The following is a 26471-nucleotide window of genomic DNA, read 5'->3' on the forward strand; positions in this document are numbered from 1 at the left end:
CTCTGCCACTCTAAACATAAAATTAATGCAGAGCTGCATCTATTATATTGAAGATGCCCTAAATGGAAAATGTTGTTTTTCTTACATTCATGTGCCTTAAAATGTTTAATCTTGACTACATTTACATTTAGTCATTTAGGAGACGCTCTTATCCAGAGCGACTTACAGTAAGTACAGGGACATTCCCCCCGAGTAAGTAGGGTGAAGTGCTTTGCCTAAGGACACAACGTCAATTTGCACGGCCTGGAATCAAACCAACAACCTTCTGATTAATTCTCATTCGTCATTCTCCTGTACTCCGGACTCAGTGGTGAGCTTCAACAAAGTCCTGATTTGTTTGGGGCACTCATCTCCAAGGCTTATGAAGAAGGACTTCACACCACATTCTGGACTGCCACTGGGAACATCTTTCTGTTGCCTTTGTTGGAGGCATCTGTCTGGATGGAGAAAGGTAGAGGTGTTTCATCCTTCTTTAACATCCTCACTACGTCTTCCACTGCCTTTGGTGCCAGCACATCCTTTACCAATGACTCTGCCTTGGTTCTCCCACAGGAGATTTTTTTGGCAACCTTTGAGTCTGGCAAAATCTTTGAGGTGAGCTTCTGTGCACAATCGCTACTATTGTAGCTCAGGTTGTGCTTTACAGTGTGGTAAACCTGAGTCAGCTCTGCAGCTGTTACCTGGGAGGAAGGAAGTATGAAAGAAACAATTAAATATAAAATATATTTTTAAATAATTGTTTGTACTTATATATGAACATATGTAGGCACAGACTGGAAATTAGGCCATCCTATACCTTAAAATCCTCAAAGTTGACAGTATTAAAAAGTGAATGTGCTATCCTCTGCTTTCCTTGTTCTCTTGTTGCAGAATTGTGGGTAGAGGTGAGGAGGGTGTTACTCAAGCCCTCGCCCCTCAGCTTGAAGCAACGGCCCCGGTGGATGTAGGTGGTATTGCATTTCGTGTTTGACTTCAGACTCTTCCGGTCGTTTTTATTCTATTAACTCCAGTCAACATTTACAAAACTATCTCCCCCAATAGTTTTTGTTCGATTCTCGAACCTGGCTCATACTACTAGCTTTTTCATAGAAGAATTTTTCCTGATTTTTGCGAAGTTTGAAATCAATCCGAAATGGGTAAACTAGCACCCCATTTATTTGCTTACGTCAATAAAAGTTGCCTGCAAATGTGCTCGCGGATACTAACAGGGCACGAGCACAAAAGTTCACATTGGCCGATAGCCGATTTACTTGGAGCTGAAAGAAATGGCTTGAGTTACCTGCCCTGTTGTAGGAAGTTTAGCAAATGGTTGTCACACATAAATGAAATGTTCTTAATATAGTTTATTCCCGTTATTTTAAAATAGATTTGATTTTTCGTAAAAACGTTCATGACATGATGGCAAATATTATATTATGTTAAGCGTGAGCATAGATTGTTGACATGTCTATCTGGAGCAAAGACAAAGATTAATAGTACTTTAACTGATAACCACAATAGGAAATTATATATATATATTTAATAATTGGGTGTGCTCAAGCCTTCGGCGAGAGCACAACCTTTGTTCTCTCACATATATATTATTATTATTATTATATTTTTTGCCCCCCTAAAACTCAGTCAATATTTGGCCTACATAGACAACGTAGGTGTCAAAAGTTTCGTCTTGGTAGCGATTGAGTTGCTTCTATTGGAATGTACGTTCCGTTGCATGGTTTAGGTTGAAGTTAAGTTTTTGTGGCGAAAAGTGAAGCTAACGGTGGCTAATTTGCTAGCCACAGTCACTGACGTTACTAACGTCACTACGTTACTAACGTCACGAAAACACGCGTGACTACCTTTGGCAGAACATTTGTTTCGCATCTGTTAACTTGGGGGATAGCTAGGCTAACTATAGCTTTACTGCAAGGCAGCTGCAGAAACGCCACAAGCAAAGAGGCCAGGGTGATAACTATTTACTCATTTTACTTTGTGATATGACACACAATTGTGATGTGTAATGTACAGTATAAGCTGATATTATTAAGGAAGTACATCTACTTTCGGAAACAGTAGTCTACTATTTCACTGAAGTATTAGCATCATGACATTAGCCTGTGTTGCCCGGGCAACACATACTACAGTGGTCTATGATGTAGCGTTATCTGTTTTCAATCGTTAAAATAAACATTCCTCACATATACATTTTCGTTGTAGGATTTATTCTGACATTAGTAAACGATTTGTTGGTGAAATTACCATTACCTGTGGTTTCAAACCAGTGTAGCTCACTGCAACGCTGTAGTTTACGCGAGACACACTACAAAAACATCTACACTACACAGCTGTTTAGGAAGTCAAACGGCGACAGAACATGTTCGGCACTCCCCTTACTTAAATCAAAAGTCTATCTAACTACTAACCTGAACTTCATTGCCACAGCCTAAACGTTGTCAATTTGTTCATGAAAATAATTAATTTCAGCTTAAACCGTACAACGGAACGTTAAATCCAATTCAACCAACGCAATCGCTACCAAGACGAACACAGCAGTAGTCTAGTACTGTACCGTAGTAGTACAATTTACCGGGGCAGCTTCTCCACACAGGGCTATATCGCATTTTGCGTTGTTACTGACAATGATCGCTACCAGTGAGCTTTTTAGGAATGAGCGATTTTCCACTAAATAAATGTCAAGCTTATTTACGTTTTTGAGGGCATTTTTTCAGTTAGCAGATGGTAATGTTTGAATCGCGATTCCATCTTCTACTGCCGGTAACGTCGTAGAATAATCTTCAAAGGGGGTTCTTTATTCATGAATGAATGCATTATGAGTAGGCTAAATGCCTGAAAATATCATGAGAAGGGAAAAACTTAAAAGGACGTTTAAGTCATAGAGATTAGGTCAATTTTACACCGGTCTGCCAAATGTATTCGTTTTGATTCAACTATGAGGCTGCCTCTTGCAGGGGAAATGAGAAGACATCTATTTCATTGTACACTTCACTCGTATTTTGAGTTTTAAATGAGCAGCAAAAAAATATACTTTTAAATCTATGTAATCTTTATAAATAATAAGTATGCAATTTTATATAAAATATACAGAAATATCAATTGTAAAAATGTCATAAAAAAACGGACCTCCCTGTGCAACCGACGCAAGCAAGCACACCCTACAATTTCACCAGAAATTGTACCCTCTCTAGTATTAGTCTTGCCTTCAGAAGCTTTTGTTAAACACACTCATTATTCCTTTTTTGATCGTGTCAAAGCCAGACTGCTTTTGTGGGACAATGAAGGTCCTCAGTGACTCTGTTTCACCCCCACTTATATCTGATGGAAACGTCTTGTATATAGTTCTGTTAATATGCCCCTTTCAAAGGCACGTTCAATAAAGTAGATTATATTTTAGACACACTTCTCAATTTATTACATTATTACCAAGTCTTGTTAGATCACGTTATATCCATTAATAGGCGTTTGGCTTAGGGTTAACCCTTGTAGGTTGAACATATAAAACACAAGCCACATTTCTACACTGGTGTTAAATTGAAGGCATTGTGATTTTCGTGGCATTTCGTTTGAATATAAAGTTGACAGTAAGTTATGGTAAGTCTGCATTATGGAAGATTTCTTTTACAAAAATAACTATAAAGCTTTCTTTGCCTGGCAAGAACAACGACGGAGCTAAGTGTTCATGTTAACAGTTTATTTAATCCGATACAATGCGTTGGAAATCATACTCAAACCACGAAGAAAAAAAACAACATGTGATGAGTTACATCTAGAATAGCCCTATATTTATCCCTATAGCCTATTTCTAAAAAACAAGTGAAAGGAATACTATACAATGACAGCATACATTTCCGTAAAGTTTGCATCATGTTTCTGATTCTTATCGGACTTGTACCCCTGCCTTAGCTCACACGCTCGCAACCATATAAATCTATGCTCGCGACTGGTTGTCGCAAAGTATGACGTGTACAGCTAGTTGCAAGCGTGCACGAGGTCTCGGAGCTAGGTAAAAAAAGAGCCACTGTTTAAAGCTAGACCGGAAGAGTCGGAAGTGGAAAGATGGCGCGGTCCAGTTTCGTACTCTCGCTTGCCTCACTGCGCCACTGAGCGCTTTTCATAGAAATGAATGGGGACGCCATCTTGGAAGACAAAAGTTGCTTCCTCTAGTTATATTAACTCTATGGTGTTACTGTGATCTGGCTCTGTGTGTCCCATACACTTTAAGAGAGTGCTGGTCACAGACATCTGGGAGACCCTTCTCCACACAACATGTTTTTAGTTGTTATGTTGCTGTACTTTCTTCAGTTGTGATTTAATAAATTAAGGATGGTGTTGACTCACCATCCTTCAAATATGAACAACTTTAGGTCCAGCCAGGTGCCCTCTGCTAGCTAGGCCAGTTTACTAAAGTAATCTTGTCATTTGTATGCTAGCTGTACAAATTAACCCTTGTGCTTGTTCATAACGAACCATCGTTGTGTTTACCCAATTTTACCCAATACAAAAACAAATAAAAATTATTTTCTTTTAACCTTTGCAATGTGGGGGGTCTGATACAGCCCAACGGTTAAAAGAAAATGCAATAATTGATTCTATCTTAAAATGTGTAAAAATAGGACTTACCGAATGTGGCTGCCTCCAACACGGCTATCAGGCGACTCCAGTTGAAAACAACAATGGCCAGAGAAAAATAATTTATATTCGTAATGGCGAGCTGCGATTGGAAGCAAAATGGAACAGGAGCTAAAAACCGATGGTGGGGGCTTGGTCAGCACACAATTTCAAGAAAGCATGTGTGTGTGTCTCGCCAAGCTCGCTCGTGTGTCAAGGGGCAGGATGAGTGTGCGTGCGCTGTGGAGCCATTCAATTGAATTCAATCATATATTGACATATCAAGGTGAAATTGCGTATGGTACTTCAGAATGATGTCAACTTGAAGGCACTAACGTTTGAAAAACCATCAGTCAAAATTATATTTGATTTATTAACACAAAGATATTGTGGCAATGTGGACATTTACATAAATACACTTCTTTCAGCCATGTATTTTGTATTGCATTTCTTATTCAATTTGACGCTATAGAAAGACATGTATTGTACAAATCTGTAACAAATTTCAAGTCGATTGGATCTATGGTTCATAAGGAGAAGGGTTTTGAAGGTTGTACCAAGTTTGGACAGTACAAGAAAATTCATAAGTCTGACAATATGGGTCCTTGAGGCTTTTTTGTTCCCCATGAGAAATAAGGCATGTCTACCAATTTACAGGCATTTTGGGCTAATGGGGCGCTGGAGAAATCAGGTAAACTTTGGGCGTGTTTTACAGCGCCACCTATGGGCGTACATGGGCCACTAGCCGTCTGGGAGTAACGAGTGACCTGTTGTATCATTGGGCCAAATTGGAAAAAATCGGGTCCAGGACTTTTTGAGCTATTGGGCCATTTAGCAGAGAAATATAATAAGAAGAATAAGAATACTAACAAAAACAATAGGTGTCCTCCTACCGGAGGAACCCTAATAATAATAAGAATACTAACACAAACAATAGATTTCCTCCTACCGGAGGAACCCTAATAATAATACTAACACAAACGATAGATTTCCTCCTACCGGAGGAACCCTAATAAGAATACTAACAAAAACAAAAATATAGCTGCAAGCAGCGATGCGGGTTCCTCCGCAAGATGGGAAAATGTACATTGTAGAAGATCAAGAGTTGGACACCAAGAGAGACAAAGAGAAACTACATGTTTGGCCAACAACAATAGGCTGACTGAGGATTTGAACTCATGAGCATAAGGTTACAAGTCAGTCTCTTTATCCTCTCTGCTACACACCAACTGTTGAGATTTTATGAATAGAAAGGGCAGAGTATTAGCTTTGGTCAGGTTTGGAACAAAGGTTAAGAAACAGTTGACATTTCAAGGTAAAATTGCATGAAATTGCGCATGGTACATCAGAATGATGTCACCTTGAAGCCAATAAGGTTTGAAAAACCATCAGTCAAAATTATATTTGATTTATTGACACAAAGATATTGAGGCAATGTGGACATTTACATAAATACACCCCTTTCAGACATTTTGTATTGCATTTCTCATTCCATTTCCCCCTACATAAAGACACATCTGCCCACACACTATTCCCATCCATGCTGTTTCCCTCTCTCCCAGCGCAGGTCACGCCAAAGCAGAAATGCTGCAGCAGCCGCATGAGGTTTAGATGTAGTCCAAAAATTGCCTCCCACAATCAAAACATATTAATGCAACATTGTTTTTCTCAAAGATGGCTTGAAAACCGCAGATATTGACTCTTCTTGAGTAGATCTCTTTCCAGAATCTCAGTCAATCCATAATCAAGAATAGCCTTGTAGACAACTGGCCTAGGGCACAACCCACATTCAGCTCCTTGCGAGCATACCATATGTTTGTACAATTAACGGTAACCCTTCCTTTTACAGTCCCTTAAGTACTAGGTATAAAGAAAGTAAAGGGTATGTTATGTGTTTTATTGGGTATTACCGATTGGGACCAAGGTGGTAAATACCTATAATTCGAAGTATTTACCCATTAACTAAATACTAACGTGCTGGTCATTACTGGGTATGTTTTCTGTATTATTGGGTATTACCGATTGGTACCAAGGTGGTAAATACCTAGATAATTCGAAGTATTTACCCATTAACTAACTACTAACGTGCTGGTTATTACTGGGTAATTTTCACTGGTCCTAATTAGGTAAAGACAGAAGACAAAACTTAGTATTTACCTGGAAACGTATAAATATTACTATTTAACCCTCGTGCTGCCTTCGGGTCACATGACCCAAAGGTTCATAACGAACCATTGTTGTGTTTACCCAATTTTACCCAATACGAAAACAAATAAAAATAATTTTCTTTTAACCATTCCAATGTGGGGGGTCTGAGACAGCCCGACAGTTAAAAGAAAATGCTTCACTTGTATGTTTTTGTATGAGGTAAATTTGTCGCAATACGACGGTGGGTCACAATGACTGATGGGTCAGAATGACCCGAAGATAACACAAGGCTTAAATACCGCTGGTAGTAAGTTGGTAACTAAGGGAAATATATATGGTAAATTATGTGTTATTGGGTAAATACCACTGCTACTAGTAACCTAGGTAAAGACGGCCAAGCTCCAGCAGAATTACGAACAAAATACTCTACTATTACCCTGCAGTTACCTAAGGTTTATGTCGGTAACAGTCCACGTCTAATGAGAATATAAGATAGTACTTTACAATGAAATACCTTTTCAGATACATTTATCGATGATGGCCTCATTTACTTGGCTGGTATACCTACCTCCGCGGGAAGAGTTTTCCTCTAATGTACTGTCATGGTAAATCTTCTTGGATACTGGGTATGTTCTTGTGCATGTTTGGACTATTTACTCTGTAAGTAATCTGAAACTGGACTGTAAAAGGAAGCCGTGTTTGTTTTCATGGTGTTACCAGGCTCTTACCATACCCTTTGTAAGCGAATACCACTTTGTCAATGTTACCCTTGGTATGAACTTGTACTATACGTTCCAAGGCGATACCAGGTAAAACATGGCTATTTACTCAGTAAGTAACCTGAAACTGGACTGTAAAAGGAAGCCGTGTTTGTTTCCATGGTGTTACCAGGCTCTTACCATACCAGGGAGAAAACCGCAATTCAAAAATAACTGGGAGAAGTGTGCACAACCAAAGGTAAATAGTTTATTTAATTATACAAGTGCAGTGCCCATGATGCAGCCAGTGATTAAGATGTCGGGTTGTGTTTTCACAAAGGGTATAACCTTTTTCCAGTATAAAAAAACGGACCCCTCTGCAAACGACGCAAGCAAGAGCACCCTACAATTTCCCCAGAAATTGTACCCTCTCTAGTTATATATATTACTGCACATCTCTATGTATTATCAGTATTCATCAACATTACAAAATTCACTGGATGGAATAATAGTTTAGTACATCAATACAGATCTATGGTATGGTATATGAATTCTCTAGGGATACACTATTCGTTTTTATCATTCTAGTGTTTAGTGAAATTAATAGCTCTCAATTTTTTTGGGTAGGATTGAGCGTCTATGGTGAGATGTACACACACAAGTACTTGATGTGTTCCACACCCTCTTCCATGAAATGGAAGCAACAGGGATGTTGATTCCAGACAATGAAATCCATCTCTACGCTCTCCACTGGGTTTTTCTGCCTTTGCTTCAGAGTCACCTCGGAAGGTTTCAAGAAGCCTGGAACTTTCAGACTCAGAACCGAACATAACCAATCGCCCTACCAGCTGTGGCTACGGAACAGAGATGCTACTGTGGATCCCCAGGAAGTAAGTAGGCTTACACTAATAACATGGCCTAAACTAGGACCATGGTACTGGGAGAAACAGCTGATGTTACACCGAAAGATGTAGTGGTTGTCTTAAGATATTTGGGAAGACGATCAGGCTGATGATGCTGTAAAGTGATCGTTGTGCATTATGATGGCTACATGGCCTCAATGTGTTCAACAGGAAGCAGTTGTTTGCATTAAATTGTAGAGTAATATAGACCAATTCTGATATTTTGTTAGGTTGATGAACTTTTTGGTGCAAACATGGATGGCACAGAGCTGGTAGAAGTGGATGGAGTCCAAATCCCTGCAGTACAGTTACCCCGTGTGCTTACTCCGGAGGACCTTGGAGGACTGCCCAACCCCGACATTCCTCTGAACGAAGCACTTGGTGTTTACATTTCAACAGTAGAACAACTGGAACACATATTTCGGGACTAGTTCATTTCATTTTATATTTAAGAAGCACTTAAAACCTCATTTCTATTTATTTTTGTACAAGAATGGCAGGTTTGTGTGGCGGGGTGGACTGACTACGCCACTCTCACAGATGGGGGTGAGAGACCCTTAGTTGGAAATACTATAACTACGACTGGTGTCCCGTCCAATCAAATGAACTGTACAGAGACTGTGGTATCAAAAAAATATACAAAGTTTTATTTTATACACAATAATAAAATCCAAAAGGTATTTAATAGTACATTATAAAATAAAACTCACGGCAAACCAAACAGCACACAGGGTAGCACAACAAACCACTCCTCAAACCAAACAACTTGAAAACAAAGATAAATCAAAATGTGGGAAAAACAGTGGCAGGCACTAAACACCTGTAGTAGAAGATACATGTATTAGTAATACAATAGCAGCAGTATTTACAAATTAATAATTTACGATCAAAACATACCGACTGCTATTGCGTTTAGACCCCGCAACTCACTTGATCACCGTCAATATCCCGCTGACCTTGGAACTGATGCCTAAGGCATTAGGTTACTCAAACAGCAAACAATTGCCTCCAGCACTACTCCTACTTAAACTATCGCGGGCCTCATTAAGAAATGAGCGCCAGCTGTGAGTTACCTAGCTCCTGGGTCCTAGAGCTACCCGGTTACATTTGTTTGTCATTATAGTTAACTTATCAATACATTGTCTGCACAGAAATGAGATTTTTAAATATTGCCTAAATGGAATGGATAATGCCACTGTTCAATATTTGATTTCTCAAAATGAAACACTGAAATCAGTTAATTCTTTATCACAGAAATGTTTAATTTCGCACTTGTATGGAGAACTAAGGCTGCACTCATTAATTTAATAAACTCATCAATAACTGTATGACCTCATCAATGACCCTAAAACAGTGGTAAATTAACAACAAAATGACTTGGAAACTAGCCTCAAATCATTTGCAAGTAAGTCTCAATTTCAGACAATTTCAAACATAATATATCAAAGGATTCCTATACTTAACCCTTGTGTTATCTTCGGGTCATTCTGACCCATCAGCCGTGTGACCCACCGTCGTATTGCGACAAATTGACCTCATACAAAAACAAAGTGAAGCATTTTCTTTTAACCGTTGGGCTGTCTCAGACCCCCCACATTGCAAAGGTTAAAAGAAAATTATTTTTATTAGTTTTTGTATTGGGTAAAACTGGGTAAACACAATGATGGTTCGTTATGAACCTTTGGGTCATGTGACCCGAAGGCAGCACAAGGGTTAAAAGAACACGTGTGTGAATGACGACTGGTGGTTACTCGGTCTTAAACCCGTCCAAAGCCAAACTTTGTGGACCTGACAGCTGTCCTCATTCTGTCCATGAATTCAGAGAAGGTCCCACATCTTGCTGGAATTTTCAAGGTGGTTAAGCAGGTTGAGGCCACTGGGAACATCAGATCTGGCTGTATGTCAACATACATCTGAACTGAACCAACTCGCTAAGCTGTGAGGAAGAGGCTAAGGAACATGGAAACACCTTAAGTATGCTGGGTTGTGTGTATTATTTTCACTGAGTAATTTACTTCAAGTGTAATAACATTTTCTAATTTAACACAAGAAGCACCAAGCCGGTTTTCCCAACTTATAGCTCAAATGGGCGGTCAAATGACCAGTCTTCAGACGGGATGCTTTTACTGACATGAAATTATAACTAGATGGCATATCTTGCATGGAACCAAAGGCAAGTTTGTATAATGAACTTTGCTTCTAATTTATTTTCCTTCATTTTGAATTGTTGACAAAACAGGGATACATGTCATTGAAATAGCAATGTAATTTACAAGTTTGTGAGCTTTTGACATCAACTGCAAGTTTGCATTTCTCACCTGTTCCAATGTATTCACGTAAGAATGATGTGGCCTCACAGAAGTCCTCTATGTTGTCTTCTTCATCACTCTCTGATTCTGGCCAAATTATTCTTTGAATGATCATCTGACAGACTCGCCTGGTCCTAACCAGACTCTCGTACATTGCATTTGTACAGGGAGTCTGGCCTCGCTCCATTGACAAGCGTTGACTTCCTTGTAGGCAGGTACTCTGTTGAAGTTGAAAACTATTGGATCTGCCCAGAGCCGCTGGATCTGCCATAACCAATCGCTAGGGTTCGCCTCAGCCAATTCCTTCACCACTACTGTAACAGAGCTAGCTGCCGTAGCTGGAAAATCAAACTGTTCCCGAACCCCGTGGGGAGGAGGGCCACAACATCATGGCCACCAACAAAACTCAGCAAAACTTGTTCTTGCTCCGGCTTTAGCTGTTGGATATTCGGCAGCGTTGCCACAACGGACCGAATGGCTTTGCTCGCATCTTTCTCCGCCGCCATTACGGAACTACATCACAAACTAGTGCACAACATCAACGTCATCGTTCTCAGCCACTCCCTCTGTTCGCTGATTTGCCGGTAGAAAATCAACCTGAAAAATCTGACTTACGTACCTCATGGCCGGACCTATGTACAGAAGCAAAGATAAAATTGAGCGGAAGTACGTAGGAGGGCAGAGCCAGGCTACTGACAGACAACATTCTTAAATTTCACGAGTTCAGTAATCACATCATAGATTGAATAGATAGCTTTTATTGAAGCAGGGCTGGTAGCAAAGCCAAGCCTAATGCATTGTGGTACAGGCTGGTAGCAGAGCCAAGCCTGAGGCTGGTAGCAGAGCCAAGCCTAATGCAGGGTGTCGCAGGCTGGTAGCAGAGCCGAGCCTGAGGCTGGTAGCAGAGCCGAGCCTTGAGTGGTTGGTGTAGGCTGGTAGCAGAGCCGAGCCTGGGGCGGTTGGTGTAGGCTGGTAGCAGAGCCGAGCCTGGGGCGGTTGGCGTAGGCTGGTAGCAGAGCCGAGCCTGGTGCTGATGGAGGCCGGTAGCAGAGCCGGGCCTGGGTTCCTGGGAGGATGACAGTGTGATTAGGGGATGCAGAGATGGTGGAGGTGATGTGGATGGTGCATGTATAGTTACCGGGGAGGTGATGTGGTTGGTTCATGAATAGTTACCGGGTATGGACTCGGGGTGTGGCGGAGAGTCCTTACGCTGCGTTCACACTGCAGCGGAGCGGGCGGCACGGGGCGTCGGCTTCCAATTCATTTTCAATGAAACCAGGTGTTGACGCTCGCGTAAGGCATTGTGGGAAGGCGAGCGGAGCGTTGCAAGTTGGATTTTCTCAACTTTATGTAAATTAGGAGCGTGAAAACGCTAGCGTTGGCCAATCGGATTGGTTTCTTGTAACGTAGCAACTGTTCGTCATGGTAAACATTTCTAGGTTTGACAATTTCAAGATGGAAGAGCAACTCATCGTCTATGTGTCTGCACACCCAGTATTGTATAGTGATGGGTCGTTCGCGAACGATCCGTCTCTAAGAGCCGGCTCTTGAAGGTGAACGTCGGGAGCTGGCTCGCATATCTGAAGAGCCGACTCTATTTTTAACCCTTGTGTTATCTTCGGGTCATTCTGACCCATCAGTCATTGTGACCCACCGTCGTATTGCGACATCTTTACCGCATACAAAAACAAAGTGAAGCATTTTCTTTTAACCGTTGGGCTGTCTCAGACCCCCCACATTGCAAATGTTAACCCTTGTGTTATCTTCGGGTCATTCTGACCCATCAGTCATTGTGACCCACCGTCGTATTGCGACAGATTTACCGCATACAAAGACAAAGTGAAGCATTTTCTTTTAACAGCTAGGCTGTCTCAGACCCCCCACATTGCAAAGGTTAAAGGAAAATTATTTTAATTTGTTTTTGTATTGGGTAAAATTGGGTAAACACAACGATGGTTCGTTATGAACCTTTGGGTCATGTGACCCGAAGGCAGCACGAGGGTTAAAAGAAAATTATTTGTATTTGTATTGGGTAAAATTGGGTAAACACAACGATGGTTCATTATGAACCTTTGGGTCATGTGACCCGAAGGCAGCACGAGGGTTAATAGATTAATACAGCCTATAAAAACTAAATGATTATGAAATAATGAATTTTAATTGTATTTAAAATAATTGACTAATTCAAAGAACAACAAAAAAATACTTGTAGGCTTAAAGGCGCACACGATCATCCTCACATTCTGTTCCTGTCAATCCTGCATGAGGGAGGGCCAGTCAAAACTCGGAGAGCCATGACAAATCAATGCATTTTTAAAGATATGTGGTTACGGTCGAGTATGATTTCATTTCATAATTTAATTCAAAATTGTTTTCACACCCATCATAGTCAAATTCATAGTTAAAACATGTATTTTTTAAAGAGCCGTTCGGGAGCCAAAAGAGCCGGCTCTTTTTGGTGAGCTGAGCCATACGAGCCGGCTCACGAAAAAGAGCCGGAATGCCCATCACTAGTATTGTATGATACATCTCTGTTTGATTACAGAGACGTTAACAAAAAAAATGATGCCTGGCGCAAGGTTGCCGAGGTTATCGGCGTCCCTGGTGTGTATTTTGTACTTTTGTAATTCAGTTTCGTCACATTACGTAACTTTCGTCTGTGCTAGCTGCATAGTCTAGCTCACGGCACATGATTGACATCCAACGTTGAAATGCTGGCTGGCAGCCACTCGCTAGCCATAAATGTGTAGTCATGATCTAGCGATTTATTTGCAGAGATTTCGAGTAATATAATAAAAGGTTAGTACACATGTCAACGTTTATGTCTGATACATCTTTCTTTTAGTCGATGTCTGCAAAAAGAAATGGAAGACTTTGAGGGACGGATACAAAAAAGAAAAAAATAGGGAGAAAGAGCGGTGCAGGAGTGGAGCAGGTCTAGGGAGTAGTAGACCGTGGAGGTAAGCTGCGGTCATGAGCTTCCTCGCTCCATTTCTTGAATTTAGGGAGACAAGTGGCAACTTCCCCAACGAGCCAGAGCCCCCAGCCAGCCAGCCAGAGCCCCCAGCCAGCCAGAGCCCACCGCCACCCAAGATGGGCAAGACACCCAGGCCAGCGAGGCTGGAATTTCCCCTGTAATTTGGGGCCAGCCTTCAGCATCCTCTCACAGTCAGGCTAGGACGAGGGTGCGGAAGGAGAGGTTCACAAGTTTTGAGGAGAGGGTGCTTGATGCTCTTCAAGCACCTGCAACTCAACCACCACCACCACCACAGGAAGACGAGGATGAGCTTTTTTTAAAAGCCTCCTCCCTTAACTAAAAAGAATGCCACCAGCCAAGCGTTCAGAGCTTAAATTTAACATACATCGTTTGTTTTTTGAGGCAGAGGCTGAGATGAGGGCCACAGAGTGACAGGCCTACTAAATAAAAAAAATTGTCACTGACAGAACCTTGTGTCCATATTATGTAATTGGCACTATGAATGGTTGGTATAATTTCAGTTTAAACATACACAAAGGATCTGTAATGATTGGACTGGAGGGTGTTCAGTATTTCACTATTTAGGAGTTTGCTACTGCTTTTTCTAACTGCCTTTAGAAGTGTTTTAGAAGTGCAAATTAGATAATATAAGAAACTACACAACCATACACTGATTTTATGAAAATAACATGTAGGAACTGATTGCTTTTTTGGTGATTAGTATGTGTGGCTCTTAAAAGAACCTTTGGTTTTCAATGCCACAGGCTATATGACATGTTGCTGCCAGGGCACTGCACCCTCTGCATTGAAGTATGCAGTGAATGCATCCCTCACACGAATGGCTGCACGTGCAGCATTGTTGCTGCCGATTCGTGGAGCCTCCTGGAGACCTGCCGACTCCTCCTGGTCAGGACTGGCTGCTGGAGATCCCCTGGCACCTCTCCTGGACCACCGGATGTAATTGTGGAGGATGCAGGTGGCCTTCACACAAACCTCCGCCTTTGCTGGGTTGACTCCAATGACACGCCGATACATTCTCCACTGTCTGTAGAGTATGCCAAAGGCACACTCAACTATCAACCTGGCACGGCTGAGTTGGTAGTTGAAAAGCCTCTTCTCCCTGGAGAGGTTCGTCCCAGGGAAGGGGCGCATGAGGTTGCTCCGCAGAGGAAAGGCCTCATCACCCACAAAGACGTGCGGCAGTGGTCCACGTGGCTCTGCTCCAGGGATGATGCAGTTCTCTGGGAGGTCCAGGGTTCCATCCTTCAGGGCCAAACCAAACGCCCAGGGTCCCACCGTCACTGTTGCGACCGTAACCCCCCACATCAATGACCCGGAACATGCAGTCGGCGTCCACAACAGCAAGGAGAACGATGGAGAATGTTCCCTTGTAATTGTGGTACAGTGACCCTGAGTTGTGAGGGGCCTGGATGACAACATGCTTGCCATCGATGGAACCCAGGCAGTTTGGGAAGTTCCACTTCTAAAAGGAAGCCTTCAGCAATGGCCCTCCAGTCCTGCTTGGTTGGCACAGGCATGAACTCCTCCACCAGGCAGTCCCAAATGGCCTGAGACACAGCCCCAACAATACCTGCCACAGTGCTTGAGCCCACACGATAGCTGACACTGATCGTCATGAACAAATCCCCCATGGCAAGGTATCTACAAAGAAATACCATACATTTAAAATAATGCATAGAAAATAACTGCATTATATTTTAGTCTGAGAATACTGAAATATAACAGTTTACCGTAAAGGCTATTAAAGCTTACCGTAGACAAATAGCGAGGCGTTCAGCTGGGCTGATCGTCTCGCGGAAAGAGGTGTTTAGCCTCGCTATCCGGGGTCCCACTCTGGTCAGCAGGTCATCGAACTCGGCCCGGTTCAGCCTGAAGTACCGCTGGAACAAGTCGTCATCCAGTCGCAGCTCCTGAACCAGCCGGTGATGACCGGCTGGTTGACATTTAATCTTTCACTCGGCCTAAAAAGTGTGGAAAGATATATCCTATTGTGTGCAGTAGATAATAGTGATGGGAAGTTCGGATCATTTTACTGATTCGGTTCTTTGAATCTCGTTCAGTAAAATGAACGAATCTTTTTTCGAGTCATTCGTTTCAACGGGGGGGGGGGCTATCCGTCCACTGCAAACACGTATCATATTCTCATGTAGGTTAGTGCATGACATGTGCACCAGCAGATACTATTTTAAAAGAGTTAAAACATGATACATTAAAATAATGTATCATGACAGTTGTATGATTTGGTCATTTATTATCACAGTAGCATTTAATTATCACGGCAAACAATTACACTGCACTAAACTGTAAGTGTAAATGTAAAGTGAAAATAACAAAACCAGTCAGTATGATGACTGGAGCGAATATCATTCACGTCTTACTAAAACAGCAGCCATGCGAAAGGGAATGAGGAAACTGTTTCCTCTACTAAAAAATACAATGCGGGTCACGTGAAAAATGATCCAAAGACTCGTAGAAAGACCGAGTCGGGAAATGAACGACTCGTTCCCTCTAGCGTTTCCTCTAGCTACCACTACAGAGCCTATGCAGGTCACGTGAAAAATGATACAAATACTCGTACCCGAAGACCGAGTCGGGAAATTAACTAATCATTTCTGTTTACTTGGACGAGCCTATGCAACAGTCCCGATGCGCGGCCGCGAGAAAATGAACGAATCACTCTTTGACAGGACTCGTTACTCCCGAGTCCTTGTAAGGATTCGTTCAATATGAACGAATCGTTCACGAACAACACATCACTAGTAGATAAGATCATGTCAGATCTAGAAAGCGTATCGGATTTTTGCTTAATGTGTGCAAAAGTTGTATTTTGTCTGCACACTTTGCCATGACATTATACGAACTACAACAGCAACTTAAGAGAACTACAGCTCTGCATTAATCTGTCTGACACGCCCCCGAGCGTGGTGCACTGTGGGAAGGCAAGCGGTGCAGAGCGTTAAAAAACTCTAGTGTGAACGCAGCGTTATGGGTCACGGCCGAGCAGCGGCTCGATCGGATACCCAAAAGGAACACTCACCTACGGGCTGCTGCGAGGCTGATGAGAGCTTGAGTGTGGTGGAGATCAGGGAGGTTGGTCTTGACGTATAGGTGGTATGCCTGAGAGGACCAGCGACCCAGAAGCTGGTTAGTGTGGTCAGCAACGCCCTGGCTGGAAGCAGAGGAAGCGGCGCCGATTCTGAAGGAATGTGCGGAATAGTATGTGGGGTCTATCCCTGATTGGTGAAGATGAGGCGGATATGATGGTGGAACCAGAACCGGGAGGCGACGAGTCCTGATTCTGTGATGAATAGTGGGCTGGATGGGAGGGCGTGGCTTCCGGATTTGGAGTGAATGATTTTCTGACTCGAAGGGGCTGAGGGGAGAATTGACGCGGAAGAGGAATATTGGAACTGCTGGCCCGCTCTGATTGGTCTTGCTGCGTTTCAGAGATAAAATGAGTGTGTCGGGGGAGTGTAGAGTGGTGTCAGAGACGCATGGGTGAGCAGAAGGGTCGAAAGTGGAGGAGGTGGACGTGAATTCGGAACACCTCAGGAAGCCGAAGAAAGCCAGGAGGAACATAGCCTCCAGGGTGGAGTCAGTGGAAGGGGAGGAGTAGCCAGACCGCCGTGTGGTGATGCAGGCGGCTAGTAGGTCGGCAGTGAGGGGGAGTCGTGCAGAGGGACAGCGGGGTTCCAGGCACTTCAGACCCTTCATGAGAAGGGAGATCTGGCTGTTGGAGATGGCTGTGCAGGGGGAACCGGAGAGCAACTTGCAGAAGAAATTGATGCCGCTGAGGTATGTGTGGATGGTGGAAGTGCGGATAGAGAGGTGCGCGTGAGCGTATGAGATGAAGCTGGTGATGGAAAGGAGGTTGAATGAGGGGAATGTGAGGTGGTGAATGGTGTGGAAGGACCTGAAGCTTTTCCAGGCTGTCCAGTAGGTGGAGAGTGTATGGGGGGACAGACCTTGGAGGATGACATCCTGGGTATGGAGGTGGAGGGGTGCCGTTACGGAAAGGTTGTAGAGGAATACGGAGGGACCGGAGTGGGAAGGGGGTCCGCCTCTGGGGCCAAGCGCCTGAATTTTTGCAGGGAGAGACGAGAGAGAGAGTCAGCAATGGTGTTGTAGTGACTGGGGATGTGAGCGGCTCTGATTATGAACTGATGTGTGACTGAAAGCCAGGTGAGGCGGCGGATGAAGGGCATGGCGGTGATGGAGTCTGATTGACCTTTGTTGATCCAGGAGACGATGGCAGTGTTGTCGGAGTGGATGAGGATGGATTGGCATGACCATTCATGGCCCCAGAGGAGGGTGGCGATGATGATGGGGTAGACCTTGTGAAGTGCAGATGAGGGGGCCAGTGAGGGAGAAGGGCAGGAAGGGAACTCGGAAGGCCGTGGGGAGGAGAACCAGCGGCCGTTATAGTAGCAGCCGAAACCAGAGGAGGGGGCGGCATCGGTGAAGAGCTGCATGTCGTTGGGGTTGGATACAAGATCGTTATAAAAGAAAGTGATGCCGTTCCAGTGGGAAAGGAGATGATGCCAGAGCTCCAACTCCAACTGAGACAGGAGGCGTCCAGTCTGATGGTGTGGTGGAGCGACTGTACAGATGAAGCCAGGAGGAGGAGGTGGGAAATGAAGGAGCGGCTTTGGGGGATGAGGCGGAGGGCGTATTTCAGATGGCCGAGGAGGGAGAGGAGTTGGCGCAGGTTGGGGTGATCAGGTAATTGGAAAGAAGGAGCATGATGGGACACCAGGCTGGGGGAGAAGCCCAGGACCAAGCCGTCCAGAAGGAACCGCACTGCGGCGGGGTCGGGGCGGAGGCCCGCAGCCAGGGCAGGGACGACGATGGGGGTGGACAAGTGGGCAGACAGTCAGGGGGCCGGCCGGCCGGGGGGGTCAAGGGAGCAGGAGTGGGCCCCACCGCAAAAGGAGCAGACGTGGAGGCTCCGGCAGGATGACAAGGAGCAAGACCCGGCATTGAAATTGTTGCAGATCATACGCCCCTTCTGCATCAGGATGGGGCGTCCCCGGCGGTCGGTGCCCGAAGGGCCGGACATGAGGGGCTGTGGGGTGAGGGGGTGGGGAGGGGCAGAGGAGCGGGAGGAGGAGGGGAAGGCAGGCCGGGCGGGGGTCCGTGGGCCGGGCGCAGGTGCCGGGCGGGCCGCAACCGTGCACTCCAGCGACGGATGGGAGGGGGCGCCGCACAGGGAAGAGGGCAGGGCGGACCGGGCGGCGAAGACCCGGCAGTAGGCTTCGCCGTCCAGCACGCCCCAGTAGGTCAACTCGTTAAACTGCTGCAGCCGCCCTGCGGCCTCGGAGGCGAACCGGACGTGGTAGGTGTAGAAGCCGGAGCCCCCGAACCGCAGGCCAGGAAGATTGGCGATGGCGGGAGCCGGGGCAGAGGGGGCGTCGAAGGGGGAAGAGGGAAGCGGGCACGGCAGGGGGCAGAAAGACGCCGGCCGCGACCCCACGCCCAGCAGCTGGAGAGGGGCGGAGCGGGGAGGCGCGCCGGCCCACGAACTCCCCAAAACAGAGGGCGAACAGCCTGGCCTTAGGATCGGACCGGCTGAAACGGAGCCCCCGAGCCCAGAGGAGGCGCTGCAGGCCAGCGACGGTCCAATCGGAGGGCAGCGGCGGGAGGCCCGGGGTGAGGGACTGCGGGGCGGGCGGAGCCAGGCGCCACGGAGCAGGGCCCCCCGGAGCAGGGCCCCCCGCGGTCGCGAGAGGCGAGGCCGGGAAGGCCGAGGAGAGGGCGAGGAGGAGAAACCAGGGCCGGCGCAGGCAGCCGCCGAGACCGGGAGGGACGCCCGGAGCGATCCCGGTAGGAAGGCTGGGGGGGCGGAGACCGCAGGAGGCGGTCAGGCTGACGTCCGGGACCAGCAGGTGAAGCCACGGGATCCGGGGAAGCCGAGGAGGTCGGAGCAGCGGCGCAAGAAGAGCGGCCGGAGGCCTCGGGGACGCGGCCAGAACGCCGAGGGCAAGACTGGCGCTCCAGCCGGGAGGGAAACTCGTCGCTGGACGGGTGGAGGTCCAGGACGTCCAGGAGCGCCGCAGAACGAGGTCGGGAGGCAAACAGCCGGAGCCGGGAAAAACCAGTCGGCGGCAACGAAGGAGTCAACGGCAAAGAAGCAGTCGGAGGCATCGGCAGTCGGCAGGCAGAACAGCAACGGGGTGCACGAAAAGTCAAGCGACAAAAGCATGCTAGCACAAGGATCAGAGCAACGGAAGACACTTTATACAAACCTCGTAATTGATACGGGGAGTTTGGTCGCATTCTTCCATGCTTTCGCTAGGCTGATGCGTATGAAGTTGATTGGAGTTGGTGCGCATTCTTCCGTGCTTTTGCGAGTTGCTTGATTGGAGTAGAGGAGGAGTCTTGGTGCGCTATCTTCCTCCCGAACTTTAGTTAGTTAATCTAACTCCCTTAAATGTTAGCACAGACATTTTGAAAGTAGGCCTTATATATATACGTATTTCAAGTACTTTGCTCTACAACTGAAATTATCATTAACCATACACATTTTCATAAGTGGTTAGTACTAATAGTCATTTGGAAAAGATAATTGCCAATACTGCAAGTATTTTCAATATAAAATTGTATTAGGCATAACTGTACGCTACCTCTGGTTCCAGCACTAGCTCGGCACATCTGGGAAACATCACAGTTGCTAATTCGTGCCGTCCTTTCAGTAGCCGTAGCACCCCTGTGTCCTTCAGCCCACTTCTTATTTGTGCGATCTGCCCATGTCGGCCTATCACCTTGGCACCAGAAATATCTAGCATCGATCTGCATATTTCAACTAATTGAACAAACACGCATGTAAATAACATCTGTAAGATTGATTAAATCATTCACCAACATACCCCATGATGGAGGATTCTTTCTGCCAACCATCGTCTGTTTGTCACAGTCAGTGTAGGCAGGTCCCAGCTGATGGCCAAGTTGTTGACTTCCTCTGTTTAAGCGGTTGTAAGGGCATTCTGGATTTCAAGCTGTTTTTATATGGAGTAGGGTTAGTAATATACAGTACTGGTGTTTATCACCCAGGAATGTAACATGTTTAATAGACATTGGTACTTATATTTACCACGGTGCCATTACATTGATTTAGAAGCATAATCTACAAATATCTGTGATTCCAAATGTTTGACTGGTATTGTGTTTACCATTGTATACTGAAATATAATAAATTCTGCGTTTACACTTACAAGAGAAACTATGTCAACTACATCGATGTCAGGGAAGTCCTTTAACTCCAGGATTGGGGTGGCATCTTTGGAGCCACTTAGAAGAGTGAAAAAGCACTGACGAAGACCAGTTAGCAGTGGGCCCCCATTGATAAAGGAATGACCAATGACTCGCCCCACTACCCTGAAGAGGTCACCATCTAGCAGAGGTCTTAATGTTGAGGGAACCTGATGGTCTTCCTCCCCAACAAAAAACAAAGTTTTTCCTCCACAGTTGTCTGAGGAGGTATAAGCCATGAACATGAACAGTCTTCTTCTGTGATCAGTGTTCCTACATAATAATAGATTTGTTGTTAACTAGTATATTTAATAACTTTGCAACATATTGGTTTAAGAAAATGTCAAGCCCTTAAACCGACTTGTTCTGTGATTTACCAAGGTCCAGTTGCAGTCCAGTGTGGAGCTTGTCTAACAGCAATGAAAAGAAGTGCCGTTTCACTCCATCCCCCATTGCAAAATCCCCTGTATTGAGATGAAAAGGTAACACTATTTGAATAGGTTTCACAAGACTGACATATCATGACAACTGTCATGAACATGAATGAAAATGTATTGTCATGTGTAATTATGTCATTATGTCTGTCATAACAATGTGACCTTTAAATTAAATAAAAACCGCTGTCATAAACACTTTAGTCACATCAAAAGATGCATACATGTTCCAAATTCTTTCTTTACATACCCTTCAGTTGTGCTTCAAATGGGCGTGTCCGTCTACATATTATTGATGAAACCAGGTACTCTCAAATGTAGTTTATCTTGTTATGTAATTGCAGTGTGATGACAAATAATGTAATTTTCACATTGTATGTTGTTGTGGAATATGGGCCACGCCATTATCATTAGGCTGGTGTGTTATGCTAAGATGAAGTTACCTTCAAAAGACATCTCAGTGGATGGACGGCCAGTGTCAGAGGATGAAGCAGGTGGGCTGACTTCCTCAGATGGTTGATAGCCACTGTAAGTCGAGGCAGTGGCAGAGGATGAAGCAGGTGGGCTGACTTCCTCAGACGGTTGATAGCCACTGTAAGTAGAGGCAGTGGCAGAGGATGAAGCAGGTGGGCTGACTTCCTCAGATGGTTGATAGCCACTGTAAGTAGAGGCGGTGGCAGAGGATGAAGCAGGGGGGCTGACTTGCTCTGTAGTAAAATGTGTGTGTGTGTGATGGATGGTCAGATGGTTACTTACATTTCACAGGCATCAACATGATCTTGGATGTCATTCAAACAGAAATTCTGGTCACAATACATGCATGCCACCATACACGCTGTTTGTTGCCCAGCCTGTGTGTTGGTCTGCGTGAGGTTCTGCAATAAGAAAAAAGGAATGATTCAAAGTACATACAAGTTCCCTGCCTGCATCTCTTATTTTTTTATTTAATAAAACACCTAGGAACACAGGAAAGTATGTTAAATATTTATCCTGCCAAGTATTTTAAAAGTATGCCTGCATACCAACCTCCAAAACATCTTGTGTCAACAGGCTTCTTCAAGTAATACAGTAATTCACATGATGTCCCAAAGTAGTTTGTTTAATTACAAGTAGTTTAAAGTAATTTATTTACCGTTAAAACAATGTCCCTTTGTAGGGGCCTCACATAGATGACCGCTTGTCCAATATCGTCCGACCTGCATAAATACAGGGGGGTGTATCCATCACTGGGGCAATCTATCACCACAAGCATTTTAGAACGACTGGAACCTCTTGACCACAGACGCTGGTAGACCCCACAGTCCTTCAACGATGGGTAATGGTTAAATAAAGTTGTAGAGAACTCTGCAGCAGTGCATGATTTATCTGAAAGAAAAACCCAGAACACATTATTGAGTGAAAAGACTATACATTCATAAAATATTTATGAACTGGTGAAGTTGCTAAGCTTGCAAGAGATGTAACGGGGCCGAAAATGTTTGTGTATTGTGATGTGTGAACATTGACTGATGGTAGGGGGCGGGGTTGGACAATTTTATGTGGTTACGTTGGAGTGTGTGGATGGCTTGTTGCGTCCCCTAACAGGTGTGCCGAATAGCCCTAATGAGACTGACGCGATTGGTGGCTGGAGGAATTAAATGCGAGGGCGGCATTCAACGGGTTGATTCCTTGTTAGTAGCAGGCGCCCGTGAAGGACCCTACGACTAATTTACAAGTAGTGAGTCAACAGCAACGTTGCGATCGAACAAGAACAACTATCGCTCTCAACGAGACAACGCCAAGGACACGTAGAGATACAACGCCCTCTATTCCTACAAAAAGGAAATACTATTGCCTATCTCACATTGCCGTGAAATGGTGATTTACTTTCGCTACCAGTGTGCGTCCTGATTATATTTTCTTCTGCAGTTCTGGGGGAATCACGTACGAGCTACTGCGGGGAAAGGACTATCTCGGTGGAACAGCAGTACGGTCGCGACTACGGTGCACTGGAACTTTGGGTCATCATTGGGGTCGTGAGTGGTGTATGGACTGCCGGCGTAACTATTGATAAATCCTCTTATAGAAGTGTTCCACTTTACTATTCCTCTGTTCAAGTGTGGTCTTAGGTGGCTAATTCTTATTTATGCCAATCTGTGTATTTATGCTAATCTGTATTTATGCTATTCCCATGGAAAGCTTTGGGTTATGAGCCTATTGCAGGTTTGCTGTATATATGCATAGTGCACGATTACGTATTGCGGTGCTGTGGACTTGCTGTGGATTTGATAACTGTTGCGGTGCTTTTACTTGTAAGGCATAGGCCCATTTTCACAGTAGTCCCCTGGGGGTTAGCCCACCCTAGCTGTTGGCACCAGATGTAAAATTGTGAAGTGCTTACAACTGAGTATTCTGTTTTTAGAGCTGTATATCAATAAATGTATATTTTAATAAACTACCTCACCGTGTTGGTTGTGTGCCTCAAGGATCATAAAGTTCAACCTGCTATCCGTTACATAGACTACTTCAAAATCGTCTTATGTTAACACAACAGGTGGTTTATAATTGTGAAAATGTTATGCTAAATATACAAGGATAGACTACTGTTACCAGGGAATGTTACGCTTCGTTCTCCCAGGCCTGCCTTTTCCAATTCAAGTCTTTTGGCTGATTTGGGCATTTCCTCCTGTCGCCTTTCAGCCAGGCAGAAAAATCTGTGGGTGTAAGTTGCCGACTTCCTCTTTGTTGCAGATGGGCCGGATGCAGTTTGAGGCCTGTTATACGTCCTAAAAAGCCTCAACACCTCTGCTGCAATAAATATAATAACTACAATAATGTGTAATATCACTGGAGAAGGGAAGTAACAATTACATCTCTTTAGAAAAATCAGTTAGCCCATGGTTTCTCAAACTACCCTCTAAACCCCCAGGAGAGCAGTAGGAATTGGGCAGGAAAACCAGAAGAGTTGCAGAAGCATCAATAGCTTTTCGAGGTTCAGATATAAAGTTACTATGTAAAGCACCGTAACAAATTTCACAAAACAAACTGAAAATGTATTGTAGATGGTCAAACATGCATATTCATGTCCTAGATAGTTGCGAAATTCGTTGCAGTGCTCTACATGGTAACTTTATGTCTGAACCTCAAACCTATTGATTTGCACGTGCTAACTTGCATACAGCATAGCCTACCTGATAAATTCATCTAAATATTTGAACCTACCCCGAGTTCCCATTGGCCTATGAACCGGTGTGCCAGCACTTGACACAGGCCTGTCTGGAGGTGGAGTAGTAATGTTGTTCCTCAAGAACCTCAGCGGCCTCTCGGAGGAGCTTCGCTGACGTTTTTGTCATTTTCACTGTGTATGCAACCTAACTGAACTTTTCAAACGGCCCTGTGTGCTCTTGGCGTTTTTTTTTTTTTCTAATTTGAGGTTCACACTAACATATCACGTGGATATTGATATATGTTGCGGATTGCATTGCCACTTTGCACATTGAATTTCCATTTGAATAAAGAGTTGAAAAAAAGTGTCAATATGAAATGCAATAAGCGTTCATTCAAATTTGTACTCAAAATAATACAAACTGAATTGCGGATTGCATTGTTATTTGCATATTGAATATCCATTTGACAACTACTTTGACATTTGAATTGCGGATTGCATTGCCACTTTTCAAATTGAATTGCCATTTGACAAATTAAGTTTCATTTGAATAAAAAGTTGAAAAAAACGTGTCAATATGAAATGCAATGCAATAAGCGTTCATTCCAATTTTTATTCAAAATAATACAAACTGAATTGCGGATTGCATTGTCATTTGCACATTGAATTGCCATTTCACAACTGCTTTTCCATTTGAATTGCGGATTACATTGCCACTTTGCGCATTGAATTGCCATTTGACAAATGCATTCCCATTTGAATAAAGTCTAATAAACTTCCATAGGTCCAGGGAGTACAACGCTACTTAGAAATGATTTGCTGGCCCTAATGTTAGCTTCCTCCAGGAACACAATGACTCTTACTAAGGGACTTGTTGCTCTTGGTTAGTTGTAACTGCATTAACTTATTGTACTCGCTGTGAATTATATTATATTATTGTTGCTTGCTCTTTTCTACAGGTACACTCTTGCACTTTTGAGGTTCATGTTGTTTAATTTGTAACTTGTTTAACTACATGCTCTTATGGTTCTCCCCATTGGCACTTATTTGCTTTTCACAATGTATGCTTCACAGGTCTGCCAACTTTTCCAAAAACCTTGGCGTGAGATTTGGTAGCAACCCCAAAGACCTCAGCAGCTCCCTCCCCGAGGCTACAGGCACCAGGTCAGAGCATACTAGGCAGTCAGTCACATGCCAAGTTTAGCTTGTGTTTGTAGGCCACACATGTAAGCCTACACAAAAGTTGTTTTCCAATTATGCCTCACTTTAAAATGTTGGTTCTTGATTCATTAGTGTTCTTGTTTTGATGGATGTGGCATTTTTTGTGTGAGTACACACTAATAGTTATGATTTAATTTAAAAGATTCATCAAAGGATCTAACCTCTAACCTGGTTAGACCCAGATTATATATTCATGAAAACAGACTGACCAAAGTCTCTCCAGTTTAGATAGCTATAATCTGGCTCAAATGAATACGGACAGCCATCCAATTATAACGACCTCATCCACATTGTCTAAATAATTTTGATATTGAGCCAATATTTTAGATAACAGAAGCCTATGATTTAATGTAGCCATCCTAACACACTACCTGAACGGCTTTTTCTAGTCTTTTTTTAAACACTAAGGCCTTGCACTATAATGCCTTGCCTAGCCTAACAAAAAAAGCTAGCTTGATAAAGTTGTGGATTAATTACCTAAACTTTAAAAAAAATACAAACAATAAACACATAAAATACATCTAAATAGTAACTAAGCTCATATCTCATCTTGAACCAGTAACTTAACTAGTTATATTTGAAAAGATTGGCAAACATTGAGAGGCTTGTAGTAGGAGTCAAATGGTGAAACCGGTTACACCATTTGACATTTCAATGTAAAATCAAATTTGACAGGCATTATCATGAACACATATCAGCATATGGCCTTGGTGTGAATAAATCAAACATTATATTTTGACTAAATACACATTTTTATTCAAAA

The 26471-nt window shown here is 43.9% G+C and overlaps 2 long non-coding RNA genes across 4 annotated transcripts; one reads left to right on the forward strand and one right to left on the reverse strand.

Annotated features, from left to right (window-relative positions):
* The first annotated feature begins 387 nt into the window (after positions 1 to 387).
* Positions 388 to 901, forward strand: LOC134035929 (uncharacterized). Its single transcript, XR_009932369.1, has 3 exons — positions 388 to 451; positions 553 to 594; positions 871 to 901. It is a non-coding gene; the product is annotated as an uncharacterized LOC134035929 (long non-coding RNA).
* Positions 902 to 10268: 9367 nt separating this feature from the next.
* On the reverse strand, positions 10269 to 21622 carry LOC134036334 (uncharacterized). 3 transcript variants are annotated; one of them, XR_009932404.1, is made up of 7 exons: positions 21593 to 21622; positions 21286 to 21372; positions 20872 to 21128; positions 20527 to 20655; positions 20284 to 20421; positions 10672 to 10777; positions 10269 to 10303 (listed from the first exon to the last, which is right to left on the reverse strand). It is a non-coding gene; the product is annotated as an uncharacterized LOC134036334 (long non-coding RNA). The 3 variants fall into 3 exon arrangements; XR_009932406.1 differs by lacking the exon at positions 10269 to 10303 and having other exon boundaries at positions 10311 to 10777; positions 20284 to 20400; XR_009932405.1 differs by lacking the exon at positions 10269 to 10303 and having other exon boundaries at positions 10311 to 10777; positions 20284 to 20438.
* Positions 21623 to 26471: the final 4849 nt, after the last annotated feature.

The sequence above is a fragment of the Osmerus eperlanus genome, chromosome 16, assembly GCF_963692335.1.
Source record: "Osmerus eperlanus chromosome 16, fOsmEpe2.1, whole genome shotgun sequence".
NCBI lineage: Eukaryota > Metazoa > Chordata > Actinopteri > Osmeriformes > Osmeridae > Osmerus > Osmerus eperlanus.